The sequence below is a fragment of the Carica papaya genome, chromosome 3 (assembly GCF_054855325.1).
Source record: "Carica papaya isolate Zhongbai chromosome 3, ASM5485532v1, whole genome shotgun sequence".
Lineage (NCBI taxonomy): Eukaryota > Viridiplantae > Streptophyta > Magnoliopsida > Brassicales > Caricaceae > Carica > Carica papaya.
In genome coordinates, this window is record NC_142311.1 from 28,257,432 (window position 1) to 28,272,100 (window position 14,669).

General features: G+C 42.8%; 4 pseudogenes; all 4 read right to left on the minus strand.

Annotated features, from left to right (window-relative positions):
• Positions 1-4,867: 4,867 nt before the first annotated feature.
• Positions 4,868-4,986, minus strand: LOC148267548 (5S ribosomal RNA; annotated as a pseudogene).
• Positions 4,987-7,149: 2,163 nt separating this feature from the next.
• LOC148267549 (5S ribosomal RNA) lies at positions 7,150-7,268 on the minus strand (annotated as a pseudogene).
• Positions 7,269-7,601: 333 nt separating this feature from the next.
• On the minus strand, positions 7,602-7,720 carry LOC148267550 (5S ribosomal RNA; annotated as a pseudogene).
• Positions 7,721-10,782: 3,062 nt separating this feature from the next.
• Positions 10,783-10,901, minus strand: LOC148267551 (5S ribosomal RNA; annotated as a pseudogene).
• Positions 10,902-14,669: the final 3,768 nt, after the last annotated feature.

Consider the following 14,669-nt stretch of genomic DNA (forward strand, 5'->3'; position numbering starts at 1 on the left):
TTAAGCATATTAGATTGAATTACTAATGAGATATATTGTTTCAATATTAGTTATCCCACCAAAAGAAATATTTTATTTTAAAGAGTGATAAGATGTTATATAATAGTGATAGTTTGTAGTGATAGCTAAGACTCTCAATAGAACTTTGAGAAAATTTCTTTTGCTTATTTTACCATTTATATAGGATATACTAATTTTTTAGGCTGAGATGATCTTTGACCATGTACTATTCTTTGTTGGTGGCTTACTACTCGTAACACCACAAAACCTTTCGCACTTAAATTGTAATGTGAAACTTATTTATTGGCACCCTCAGGCCATTTAAAACTCCTTAATATTTATTAATTATAATTTTTTAGATGAATATCGTATTTTGTATTTTAAATTTTGTATTTCATTTAATTAAATAATTATTAAAATTTATTATTTTGTTTTATCGTAAGAAAAATTATATTATATTATTATTTAAAATAAATTTCAAGAAAAATAGAGAAAAAGCTTGAAACATCCCGCAGGAAGGATCTGGCCCGCACGGGCTCCGCACGCCACTAGATCGTGTGCGCACGCGCGACCAACATAGGACATGCGCACTGTGAGCACGTCTCGTCTGTGCAGGGTGCAAGGCGTGGTTTGTGAATACATCCCATCATGTGCAGAAAAGTACAGTCTGCTCGCGCATCCCATCGCGCACAGATAGGCGCAGCTCCGTACACCCTGTGCGCGCTTTGTTCACACAATAAGCCTATGCAGTAGGATTGCGTGCGTGATAGACCTGCCCACTGTAGGCCTACTCGTAGTAGACTAGGCCAGCACGCAGCAAGCTAGGCCGGCGCACGCTGTAGGCTAGGTTTGCAGCGTACGGTTGACTAGTGTAGCATGCGACTACCTCGGGCAATGCGAGCTACCCCCTTGGGCGATGTGTGCTACAGGTTGGGCGATGTGCCACTGTCACTTGGGTGGCATACCACCATCGGTTGGGTGGTGTGCCTATGTTTTTTGCACTGTTGTCGTAGCACGTTGTCCATCCATCAGTCGTCACATCACATCTTTCCCATTAACTTTCTCTCTCCTCACCATATTTTGCCACTTGGCACAGATTCGACAGTCCCTTTTTTTTATAAATAGGGACCCTTCTGTTTACCATTTTCTCATCACTTCCATTCCATTATTCTATCCTCCAAGAGCTTAGAAAGAGAGGGAGATGAGAATAAGAAGAAAAGGTGTAGGAAACATCGAGATTTTGATAAAGAATTTAGTATTTACTTTTAAAAATCCTAAGGAGCATTTCTAGAATAAAAATTAATTAAGTTTAAATTTATGATTTGCATGGTTAAATTTTATGCCTAAACAAAGTAATTTTATGTGATAATGCATGCTTTATAATCATATATGAACTTATTAAATTGTATGTGTAATTTATATGATTTGATGCTCGAAATAAATGTTGATAAATGATGGTATTGATGATGAAAAAAAAAAGATTAAGCATGAAATGATGTATAGACATGAGAAATATGCATTGGTATTGGCATGCATAATTCATAAAGTGTTTTGTTAGGCTTTTTATCTCTGAGAAGTTTCTATTTCTCTCCCATTTGGTTTGAAAAGACGTGAGAGGATCGATCCCTGTGGATGATGGCATACCCCCTAACGATAATGGTGACACAATATGATTGCAGTGATCACTATTGGCAAAGTGTGGCTATAGTTAACATGTAGCACCACTATGATGGGCACAACCGTGGTCATAGATTGTGTCTTGGTGTGGCAAGCTGTAAATGTGTTATTAGTTTGGCAAACAGCAAATTGTTGTTAAAAATGAAATGAATTAGTCATTCCACATGGTTAGTCAGGAAACTGTATTACCTTCAGTAGATCGAAGTTGGAACGACTTCGTGAAAAATGACACAAAAAACAGTGCATATCATGATTTGTTTGATTTTTTATATTTTTAGCATGAGTCAAGGCGGGTGGTCCATTCATTTGGGCATGAGTCGAGGCACTGGGCATTTCACTTGATATTAGAACTAGAAGCAGAGGTATGGTGTGGACACATGGCAAAACAAATGTTGAAAGGGGGAGGGAAGGAGAAGGGGAATATGTATTTGCAGCGCGAATTAAGAGGGTTCGATCATACCAGCACTAATTCACTAAATCCCATCAGAACTTCGCAATCAAGTGTGCTTAGGCGAGAGTAGTACTAGGATGAGTGACCTCCTAGAAAGTCCTCGTGTTGCACCCATCTTTTTTTGGAAAGGGTGTTAAAGGTTACGCACGACCGTAGCCATGGTCTGCCGGCGTGAGTCGCAGCGCTAGGGCATTTTGCTTTCGTGCATTCATCTATATTCCACCACGTGATAAGAGTTTCATTACGAGCTTTTTGATTAGTAAAATAAGAAAAGTAAAGGTACGGTAGGTGGTTCGTTCATCTGAGTGTGAGTCGAGGTGCCAGATCATTTTGCTTGATATTAGAATTAGAAGCAGAGGTGAGGTGTGCATGCACAGAGAAACAAATGATTGGAGGGGGGAGGGAAAGAGAAGGGGCACATGCATTTGCACTGCAGAATGGGACGAGTGCAATCATACCAGCACTAATGTACCATATCCAATCAGAACTTCGCAGTTAAGCATGCTTTGGCTAGTGTAGTACTAGAATGGGTGACCTCCTTGAAAGTACTCATGTAGCACCCGTCTTTTTATAAACGGGGTATTAAACATTACGTGCGACTGTAGCCACAGTTCGCCGATTCATTCGCAAACGTGAGTCCCATACCATGGCATTTTGCTTAATAGTTTTTGTGCAATCATTTACAGTCCACTACGTGATAAGAGTGTTATCACAAGTATCTTACATAGTAGAATAATGAAAACAGAAGTACGGCGGGTGGTCTGTTCATTTGGGCATGAGTCGAGGCACTGGGAATTTCGCTTGGTATTAGAAATAGAAGCAGAGGTGCACTGTGCACGCATAGTGAAACAAATGACGAGAGGGAGAAGGGAAGGAGAAGGAGTATATTTATTTACAACGCAAAATGAGACGAGTGCGATCATACCAGCACTAATGCCCTGGATCCCATCAGAACTCTGCAATTAAGCTTTCTTGGACGAGAGTAGTATTAGGATGGGTGACCTTTTCAGAAGTCCTTGAGTTGTACACGTCTTTTTGCAGATGAGGCGTTAAACATTATGCTGACCAGAGTCGCAGTCCGTCGGCGTGAGTCGCAGCACTGTGATATTTTGCTTAATATTTTTCATGCATTCATTTATAGCCAACCACGTGAAAAGAGTGTCATTATGAGTATTTTACACAGTATAACAATGAAAATAGATTTGCGCGCAGGTGATCCGTTCATTTGGACGTGAGTCGAGGCAGTGGGGCATTTTACTTGATATTAGAACTAGATGAAGAGGTGAGGTGTGCGCGCACAATGAAACAAATGATAGGAAGGGGGAGGGAAGGAGAAGGAACAGATGCATTTGCAGCGTAGAGTGGAACGGGTGTGATTATACCAGGACTAATGCATCAGGTCTCATCAGAACTCTACAGTTAAGCGTGCTTGGGCTAGAGTAGCATTAAGATAGGTGACCTCCTAGGAAGTCCTCGTTTTGTACTTGTCTTTTTATAGACGGGGCGTTAAACATTACGCGCGACCAGAGAAACGCGTGAGTCGTGGTGTCGGAGCATTTTGCTTTATCTCTTTTATGTGTACATTTATAGTCCACCACGTGATAAGAGTGTCATTACTAGCATCTTACATAGTAAAAACACAAAAAAAAAGGTGCGGCGAGCGATCCGTTCATCTAGGCGTGAGTTGGGGCGCTGGAGCAATTCGCTTAATATAAGAACGAGAAACTAAGGTGCGATGTGCGTGCACAACAAAACAAATGATGGGGGGCTATAGAATGATTAGGGGTACATGCATTTGAGTGCGAAGTGGGAAGGTTACGATCATACCAACACTAATGCACAAGATCTAATCAGAACTCTATAGTTAAGCATGCTTGGGTGAGAGTAGTACTTAGATGGGTGACCTACTTAGAAGTCCTCATGTTGCACCCGACTTTTTGCGGATGGGGCATTAAATATTATGCGAGATTGGAGCCACGGTCTGCAAGTTTATTCGCCTGCTGAGTTGCGGCACTGGAGTATTTTGCTTAATATTTTTCGTGCATTCATTTATATTCCACCACGTGATAAGAGTGTCATTACGAGCATCTTACGAGTATATTAATTCGTTGTTCTTCTATGTAAGATACTCATAATGACACTCTTATCTCGTGACGGATTATAAACCAATGCACAAAATATATTAAGCAAAATACCCCTGTGCCGCGACTCACACGGGCGAATGAACTGGTGGACCGTGTCTCTAGTTGCTCGTAATGTTTAACACCACACCTGTAAAAAGACGGGTGAAACAAAAGAACTTCCCACAAGGTAACTCATCCTACTACTACTCTCGCCCAAGCACGCTTAACTGCAGGGTTCTGATGGAATCAAGTGCATTAATGCTGGTATGATCGCACCTCTCAAAATTTGCCCTGCAAATACATATACCCCTTCTCCTTTCCTCACCCCTCCCGTCATTTGTTTCGCTGTGTATGCACACCACACCTCTACTTCTAGTTCTAATATCAAGCAAAATGCCCCAGTGCCTCGACTCACATCCAGATGAACGGACCGCCCGCTGCACCTCATTTTTCGTTATTCTACTATGTAAGATACTCATAATGACACTCTTATCATGTGATTGATTATAAATGAATTTATGAAAAATATTAATCAAAATGTCCCGGTGTCACAACTCACGCCGATGTACTGTGACTCCGGTCGTGCGTAACATTTATTGCCCCGTCCGTAAAAAGACTAGTGTAACACAAGGACTTCCCAGGAGATCACCCATGCTAGTACTACTTTTGCCCAAGCACACTTAACTGCGGAGTTCTTATGGGATTCGGTGCCTTAGTGCTGGTATGATCGTACCTATTTTTTGTGTGCCATAAATACATATACCTGTTCTCCTTCCCTCCCCCCTCCCATCATTTGTTTCGCTGTGCGCACACATTGCACCTCTACTTCTAGTTTTAATATCAAGTGAAATGCCCGGTGCCTCAACTCACACCCAGATAAATGAATCGCCTGCTGTGCCTTTGTTTTCATTGTTCTACAATGTAAGATACTCGTAATGATACTCTTATCTCGTGATAGACTATAAATAAATGTATGAAAAATATTAAGCAAAATTCTCCTGTGCCACGACTCACGTCGGCGAATGAACAGGCAGACTGTGTCTTTGGTCGCACGTAACGTTTAACACCTCGTCTGTAAAAATAGGGTGCAAAACGAGGACTTCCCAAGAGGTCACCCATCCTAATACTATTCTCATCTAAACACGCTTAACTATGAAGTTCGATCTGGTGCATTAGTGTTAGTATGATCGTAACCCTTCCATTCTATGCTGCAAATACATATACCCCTTCTCCTTCCATTTCCCTCTCGTCATTTGTTTCACTATGCACGCACACTACATCTCTCCTTCTAGTTTAAATATCAAGAAAAATGTCACAACACCTTGACTCATGCCCAGATGAACGGGTCGGTACCTCTGTTTTCATTATTTTACTATGTAAGATGCTTGTAATGACACTCTTATCACGTGGTGTACTATAAATGAATGCACGAAAAATATTAAGCAAAATACCCTGGTAACGCGACTCACGCAGGCGGTCTGTGGCTCAAGTCGCGCGTAATATTTGATGCCTCGTCCGCAAAAAGAAGGGTGCAACACGAGGACTTCCTAAGAGGTCGCCAATCCTAGAACTACTCTCGCCCAAGCATGTTTAACTGCGGGGTTTTGATGGGATCCATTGCATCAGTGCTAGTATGATCGCACCTCTCCTAATCTGCACTGCAAATACATATACCCCTTCTCCTTTCCTCCCCTCTCTCGTCATTTGTTTCATGGTGTGTGCACACCGCACCTCTACTTCTAGTTCTAATATCAAGCGAAATGTCCAGTGCCTCGACTCACGTACAGATGAACGGACCACCCGTTGCACCTCATTTTTTGTTGTTCTACAATATAAGATGCTTTTAATGACACTCTTATCATGTGCTGAATTATAAATGAACTTACAAAAAATATTAATGAAAATGCCTCGGTGCCGCGACTCACGTCGGTGGACTGTGATTCTGGTCGCGTGTAATGTTTATTGCCCCATCCGTAAAAAGATTGGTGCAACACCAGGACTTCCCAGGAGATCACCAATGCTAGTACTACTTTCACCCAAGCACACTTAACTATGAAGTTCTGATTGGATCCGGTGTGTTGTACTAGTATGATCTTACCTGTCTTTTTTTGGCTACAAATAAATATACCTGTTCTCCTTCCCTCCCCCCTCCCATCATTTGTTTCGCTGTGCGCGCACATCGCACCACTGCTTCTAGTTTTAATATCAAATGAAATGCCCTGCCAACTCGACTCACGCTCAGATAAATGAACCACCCACCACACCTCTATTTTCGTTGTTCTACTATGTATGATACTTGTAATAACACTCTTATCTCGTGATAGACTATAAATGAATGCAAAAAAATATTAAGCAAAATTTTCCTGTGTCGTGACTCACACTAGCGAATAAACTAGTAGACTACGTCTCCAGTTGCGCGTAAGGTTTAACGCTCCGCACGCAAAAAAATGAGTTCAACATGGGACTCCCCAGGAGGTCACCCATCCTAGTACTATTCTTGCCCAAGCACGCTTAACTATGGAGTTCAATCTGGTGCATTATTACTAGTATGATCGTAACCCTTCCATTGTCCGCTGCAAATACATATACCCCTTCTCCTTCCCTCCCTACCCTCGTTATTTGTTTTCTTGTGTGCGTACACCGCACTTCTCCTTCTAGTTCAAATATCAAGTGAAATGTCTCAACGCCTCGATTCATGCCCAAATGAATGGACCGCCAGCTGCACCTTTATTTTCATTTTTCTACTATGTAAGATTCTCGAAATGACACTCTTATCACGTGGTGTACTATAAATGAATGCACAAAAAATATTAAGCAAAATACCCTGGCAACGCGACTCATGCTGGCGGATTGTGGCTCCAGTCGTGCGTAACATTTGACGCCCCATCCGTAAAAAGAAAGGTGCAACACGAGGACTTCCCAAGAGGTCACTCATCCTAGTATTACTCTCGCCCAAGCATGTTTAACTGCAGAGTTCTGATGCGATTCGGTCCATTAATGCTGGTATGATCGCACCCATCCCGTTCTATGCTGTAAATACATATACCCCTTCTCCATCATTTATTTCACTATGTGCACACACCTCACCTCTACTTCTAGTTCTAATATCAAGTGAAATGCCCCAGCACCTCGACTCACACCCAGATGAACAGGCCCCCTGCATCACCTCTATTTTGTTGTTCTACTAATTAAGATGCTCATAATTACACTCTTATCACGTGGTGGACTATAAATTAATGCACGAAAAAATATTTAGCAAAATACTCCAGTATCGCAACTCACGCTGGCGAATGAACCGACTAACCGTGGCTCCGGTCACGTGTAATGTTTAACACCCCCTCCAAAAACGATGGGTGCAACACGAGGACTTCCCAAGAGGTCACCCATCCTAGTACTACTCTCGGCCAAGCATGCTTAATAGCAGAGTTATGATGGGATCCTGTGCATTAGTGCTGGTATGATCGCACCCGTCCAATTTCATGCTACTTTTACATATATCCCTTCTCCTTCCCTCCCCCTTCCCATCATTTGTTTCGTTGCGCGCGCACACCACACCTTTGTTTCTAGTTCTAATATCAAGCGAAATGCCCTAACGCCTCAACTCATGCCCAGATGAACGGACTGCCCACCGCACCTGAATTTTTATCGCTCTACTATGTAAGATGCTCGTAATGATACTCTTATCACGTGGTGGACTATAAATGAATGCACGAAAAAGATAAAGCAAAATGCACCTGCATCACGACTCACGTTTGCGAATGAACCAGCGAATCATTGCTCCAGTCGCGTGTAACGTTTAATGTCCCATCCACAAAAAGACGGGGGCAACATGAGGATTTCCCAAAAGGTCACCCATCCTTGTACTACTCTCGCCAAGCATGCTTAACTGTAGAGTTCTTATGGGATCCGATGTATTAGTACTGGTATGATCACACCTGTCCTATTCCCCACTGCATACATATATCCCTTTTCCTTCCCCCCCCCTCCCGTTATTTGTTTCGTTGTGCGCACACACCGCACCTCTTCTTCTAGTTCTAAAATCAAAGAAAATGCCCTGGTGCCTCGACTGACGCCTAGATTATCTAACCGCCCGTCAGACCTCTGTTTTTGTTGTTCTACTATGTAAGATGCCCATAATGATGCTCATATTACGTGGTAGACTATAAATGAATGCAAAAAAAAGATAAAGCAAATTGCCCCTACACCGCGACTCACGTTTAAGAATGAACCGGTGGACCGTGGCTTCGGTCATGCGTAATGTTTAACGCCCCCTCCACAAAAAGACAGGTCCAACACGAGAACTTCCCAGTAGGTCACCCATCCTAGTATTTTTCTCGCCCAAGGTATGCTTAACTGCGGAGTTCTAATGGGATTAGATGCATTAGTGCTGGTATGATCACACCCATCCAATTCCGCGTTGCATATACATATAACCCTTATCCTTCCCTCGTCCCTCCCATAATTTGTTTCGCTGTGTGCGCATACTGCCCCTCTGCTTCTAGTTCTAACATCAAGGAAAATGCCTCGACGTCTTGACTCATACGCAGATTAACGTACCACCCGCTGAACCTCTTTTTTATTATTCTACTATGTAAGATGCTCGAAATGACACTCTTATCACGTGATAGACTATAAATGAATGTAAGAAAAAGATAAAGCAAAATGCCCTGGCATCGCGACTCACGTTTACGAATGAACTGGCGGACCATGACTCCAGTTACGCGTAATGTTTAACGCCTAATCTGAAAAAAGACAGGTGCAAGACGATAACTTCCCAAGAGGTCACCCATCCTAGTATTACTCTCTCCCAAGCATGCTTGACTGTAGAGTTTTGATGGGATCCGGTGCATTAGTTTTAGTATGATCACACCCGTCAAATTTCACATTGCATATACAAATAACCATTATCCTTCCCTCGTCCCTTCCATAATTTGTTTCGTTGTGCGTGTGCACCGCACCTGTATTTGTAGTTCTAATATCAAGCGAAATGCCCGGGCACTTCAACTCACACACAGATGAACAGACCATCCGCTGCACCTCTGTTTTTGTTGTTCTACTATGTAAGATTCTCGTAATGACACTCTTATCACCTAGTGGACTGTAAATGAATGCACAAAAAAAGATAAAGCAAAATGCTCCGATGTCACGACTCAAGTTTGCGAATGAGTTAGTGGAACATGGCTCTGGTCACGCATAACGTTTAATGTCTTGTCCGTAAATAGATAGGTGCAACACGAGGACTTCCTAGAAGGTCACATATTCTAGTGCTACTCTCGCTCAAGCACGCTTAACTGCAGAGTTCGATGGGATTTGGTGCATTAATGCTGACATGATCGCACCCCTTCCATTCCGCGCTGCAAATACATATACCCCTAGTCTTTCTTTCCCCACTTTCATCTTCTTTTTCATTATGCGCACACACTGCACCTCTGTTTCTAGTTCTAATATCAAGCGAAATGCCCAAGCACCTCGACTCATGACAAAATTAAAGAACAGCTAGCCGCGCCTCATTTTTTGTTGTTCTAGTATGTAAGATACTTGTAATGACACTCTTATCATGTTGTGGATTATAAATGTATGCATGAAAAATATTTAGAAAAATACCTCGGTGCCATAACTCACACCAGCAAATGAACTGGCGAACTGTGTCACGCTTAACATTTAACACTCCGCCCGCAAAAGGACGGGTGCAACATGAGGACTTCTCAGGAGGTCACTCATCCTAGTATAACTCTCGCCCAAACATGCTTAACTGCAGAGTTATGATGGGATACGGTGCATTAGTGCTGATATGATCCCACCTGTCTCATTCCTTGCTGCAAATACATATATCCCTTTTCTTTCCCACCCCATCCCCTCATTTGTTTCGTTGTGTGCGCACACCGCACTTCTACTTCTAGTTCTAATATCAAACAAAATGCTCTGGTGCCTTAATTCACACCCAGATGAATGGACCGCCCGCTGCACCTCCTTTTTGGTTGTTCTACTATTTAAGATACTCTTAATGACACTCTTATCACGGGTGGACTATAAATGAATGCACAAAAAATATTAAGCAAAATATCCTCGTAGCTTCGGTCGCACGTAATTTTTAATGCCCTGTCTGCAAAAAGACGGGTGCAACACGAGGACTTCTCAAGAGGTCACAATCCTAATACTGATCTCATCCAAGCACACTTAACTGCAGAGTTTTGATGGGATCCGATGCATTAGTGTTGGTATGATCACACCTGTTCCATTCCGCACTGCAAATACATACACCCCTTCTCTTTCCCTCCCCCTTCTATCATTTATTTCATTGTGCGTGCAAACCGCACCTTTGCTTCTAGTTCTAATATCAAATAAAATGCTTCAGTGCCTCGACTCACCCCAGATGAACGGACTGCTCGCCCCAAATCTTTTCATTATTCTACTGTGTAAGATGTTCCTAATGACACTCTTATCAATGTGCAGACTATAAATGAATGCACAAAAAAATAAAGCAAAATGACCCAACATCGTGTAACGTTTAACACCCCGTCTGCAAAAAGATGGGTTCAACATGAAGACTTCCCAAGAGGCCACCCATCTTAGTACTACTCTCACTCAAGCACGCATAACTGTGGAGTTCTGATGGGATCTGGTGCGTTAGTGCTGGTATGATCGCACTCGTCCTGTTCTGCGCTGCAAATACATATACTGCTTCTCCATCCATCTCCCCTCCGCTCATTAATTTCGCTGTGCGAACACACCGTACCTCTATTCCTAATTCTAATATAGAGGGAAATGCCTCGGTGCCTCAACTCACGCCCAGATGAATGGACCACACGCCGCAACTTTGTTTTCATTATTCTATAATGCAAGATGCTCGTAATGACACTTTTATCTCATGATGGATTATAAATCAATGCATAAAAAATATTAAGCAAAATTCCTTTTCGACGTGACTCATGCCGGCGCATGAACCGGCGGACTGTGTTTTTTTGTGTGCATAATGTTTATTACCCCATCCGCAAAAAGACGTGTGCAACATGAGGACTTCCCAAGAGGTCACCCATCCTAGTACTTCTCTCGCCCAAGCACACTTCATTCCAGAGTTCTAATGGGATTTTGTGCATTAGTGCTGGTATGATCGTAACCCTTCCATTCCATACTGCCAATATATATACTTCTTCCCCTTCCTTTCCCCCACCTGTCATTTATTTCACTGTACGCGCACAACGCACCTCATCTTCTAATTCTAATATTAAGCGAACTGCTCCAGTACCTCGACTTAAAGTGTGATGAACAGACTGCCCGCTGCACCTCTATTTTTGTTGTTCTATTATGTAAGATGCTCATAATGATACTTTTTATCACGTCGTGTACTATAAATGAATGCACAAAAAATATTAAGGACAATGCCCCGTCGTCGCGACACTCACTGGAAAACTGTCGCTTCGGTCGTGCGTAATGTTCAACACCCCATCCCCAAAAAGAAAGGTACAACATAAGGACTTTATAAGAGGTCACCCATCCTAATACTACTCTCGCTCAAGAACACTTAACTAAGGAGTTCTAATTAGATCCGGTGCATTAGTGCTTGTATGATCGCAAACATACCATCTCACGCTGTAAATATATATACCTCTTCTCTTTCCCTTTTCCCTCCCATCATTTGCTTCACTTTGCGCGCACACCTCACCTCTACTTCTAGTTCTAATATCAAACGAAATGTCTCGGTGCCTCACCTCATACCCCGATGAACAGACTACCCACCGAACCTCTTTTTTCGTTGTTCTACTAATTAAGATGCTCATGATAACAATCTTATCACGTGGTGGACTATAAATGAATGCGTGAAAAATATTAAGCAAAATGCTCAGGCGACACGACTCACGCTAGCTAATGAACCGACAGACCGTGGCTCCAGTCGTGCGTAATGTTTAACTCCCCATTCGTAAAAAGATAGATACAACACGAGTACTTTTTAGAAGATCACCCATCCTAGTACTAGTCTCGCCCAAACATGTTTAACTGTGGAGTTCTAATTGGATCTGGTGTATTAGTGCTGGTATGATCGCACCCGTACCATTATGTGCTGCAAATGCATGTGTCCCTTCTCCTTCCCTCCCCCCCCATCTTTTGTTTCCATGTGCGCACAACCTTACCTCTGCTTCTAGTTCTAATATCAAGTGAAATACCCCGGCGTCTCGACTCACGCCCAGATAAAGAGATCACCCACCGTACATTTTTTTCTGTTATTTTACTATTTAAGATGCTCGTAATGACACTCTTATCACGTGGTGGATTATAAATGAATGTATAAAAAATATTAAGTAAAATGCCCCGATGCTGCGATTGACACCGGCAAAGGAACCAGCGGATCAAGGCTCTGGTTGTGCGTAATGTTTAATGCCCCATCCGCAAAAAGACAGTTGCAACAAGAAGAGTTCCCAGGGGGTAACTCATCTTAGTACTACTCTCACCCAAGCAGGCTTAACTGCAAAGTTCTAATGGGATCTCATGCAGTGATGCTGGTATAATCGCACCCGTCCCATTCTGCGTTGCAAATTCATACACCCGTTCTCCTTTCTTCCCCCCTCCCACCATTTATTTCACTGTGCACACACACCTCACCTCTGCTTCTAATTTTAATATCAAGCGAGTTACCCGGGTGCCTCGACTCACACCAAGATGAATGGACCGCGCGCCGCACCTTTATTTTTGTTGTTCTATTAATTGAAATGCTCGTAATGACACTCTTATCACGTGGTAGACTATAAATCAATGCAAGAAAGAAACTAAGCAAATTGCCGCAGTGCCACGACTCACACCGGCCATCAAACTACCGAACCGTGGCTCCGGTCGCGCGTAATGTTTAACTCCCCATCTGCAAAAAGAGGGGTGCAGCATGAGTACTTTTCAAAAGGTCATCCATCCTAGTACTACTCTCCTCCAAGAATGCTTAATTGCAAACTTCTAATGGGATCCGATCATTAGTGCTGGTATGATTGCAACCATCCCATTCCGCGCTGCAAATGCATATGCCCGTTCTCCTTCCTTCCCCCCTCTTGTCATTTGTTTTGCTGTGCGTACACACCTAACCTCTGCTTCTAGTTCTAATATCAAGTGAAATGCCCCGATGCCTCGATTCACGCCTAGAGGAACGGACCACCCACCGTACATCAGTTTTTATTGTTATACTATTTAAGATGCTCGTAATGACACTCTTATCACGTGGTGGATTATAAATGAATGCATAAAAAATATTAAGCAAAATGCCCCAACACTGCGACATAAGCCGGTGACTGAACTAGCAGACCGTGGCTCCGGTCACGCGTAACGTTTAACTACCCGTCTGCAAAAATATGGGTGAAACACGAAGACTTCCCAGGAGGTTACCCATCTTAATACTACTATTTCCCAAGCACACTTACCTGCCACACCTCTTTTTTTGTTTTTCTACTATGTAAGATGTTCATAATGACACTCTTATCATGTGGTGGACTATAAATGTATACACGAAAGATAAAACAAAATGCTCCGATGCCGCGACTCATGTTTGTGAATGGACTGACGGACCGTGGCTCCGATCGTGTGTAACGTTTAATGCTCCGTCAACAAAAAGATGTGTACAACAGGAGGACTTCCCAGAAGATCACCCATCTGAGAATTACTCTCACTTAGCTGCTGAGTTCAAATGGGATCTGGTGCATTAGTGCTTGTATGATCGCACCTGTCCCATTTCGCATTTCATATAAATATACCCCTTCTCCTTCCCTCCACCCTCCCATCATTTGTTTCGCTGTGCGCGCCCCTCACCTCTTCTTCTAGTTCTAATATCAAGCGAAATGCCCCACGCCTCGACTCATGCTTATATGAAAAAATCGACCGCCGCATCTCATTTTTCGTTGTTCTACTATGTAAGATGCTCGCAATGACACTCTTATCACGTGATGGGATCCAAAGAACTAGTACTGGTGTGATCACACACGTTCTAGCTTGCAACACAAAGACAGATACCCCTTCTTTTCTCCTCCCCCTCCCATCATTTGTTTCCCTGTGCGTGTACCTCACCTCTGCTTCTAGTTCTAATATCAAGTGAAATGACCCAGCGCATCGACTCACGCCCAAATCAACAGACCGCCCGCCGCATCTCTGTTTTTGTCGTTCTACTATGTAAAATGTTCGCAATGACACTCTTATCATGTGATGGGCTTTAATTGAATGCGCAAAAAAATATTAAGCAAAATGCTCCGGTGCCATGACTCACATTTGCCAATGAACTAGCAGATGGTCGCTCCAGTCTCGCATAATGTTTAACACCCCGTCTGAAAAAAGAAGGGTGCAACACAAGAACTTCCCAAGAGGTCAACCATCTTAGTACTACTCTCGCACAAGCACGCTTAACTGTGGAGTTTTGATGGGATACGAAGAACCAGTGCTTGTGTGATCGC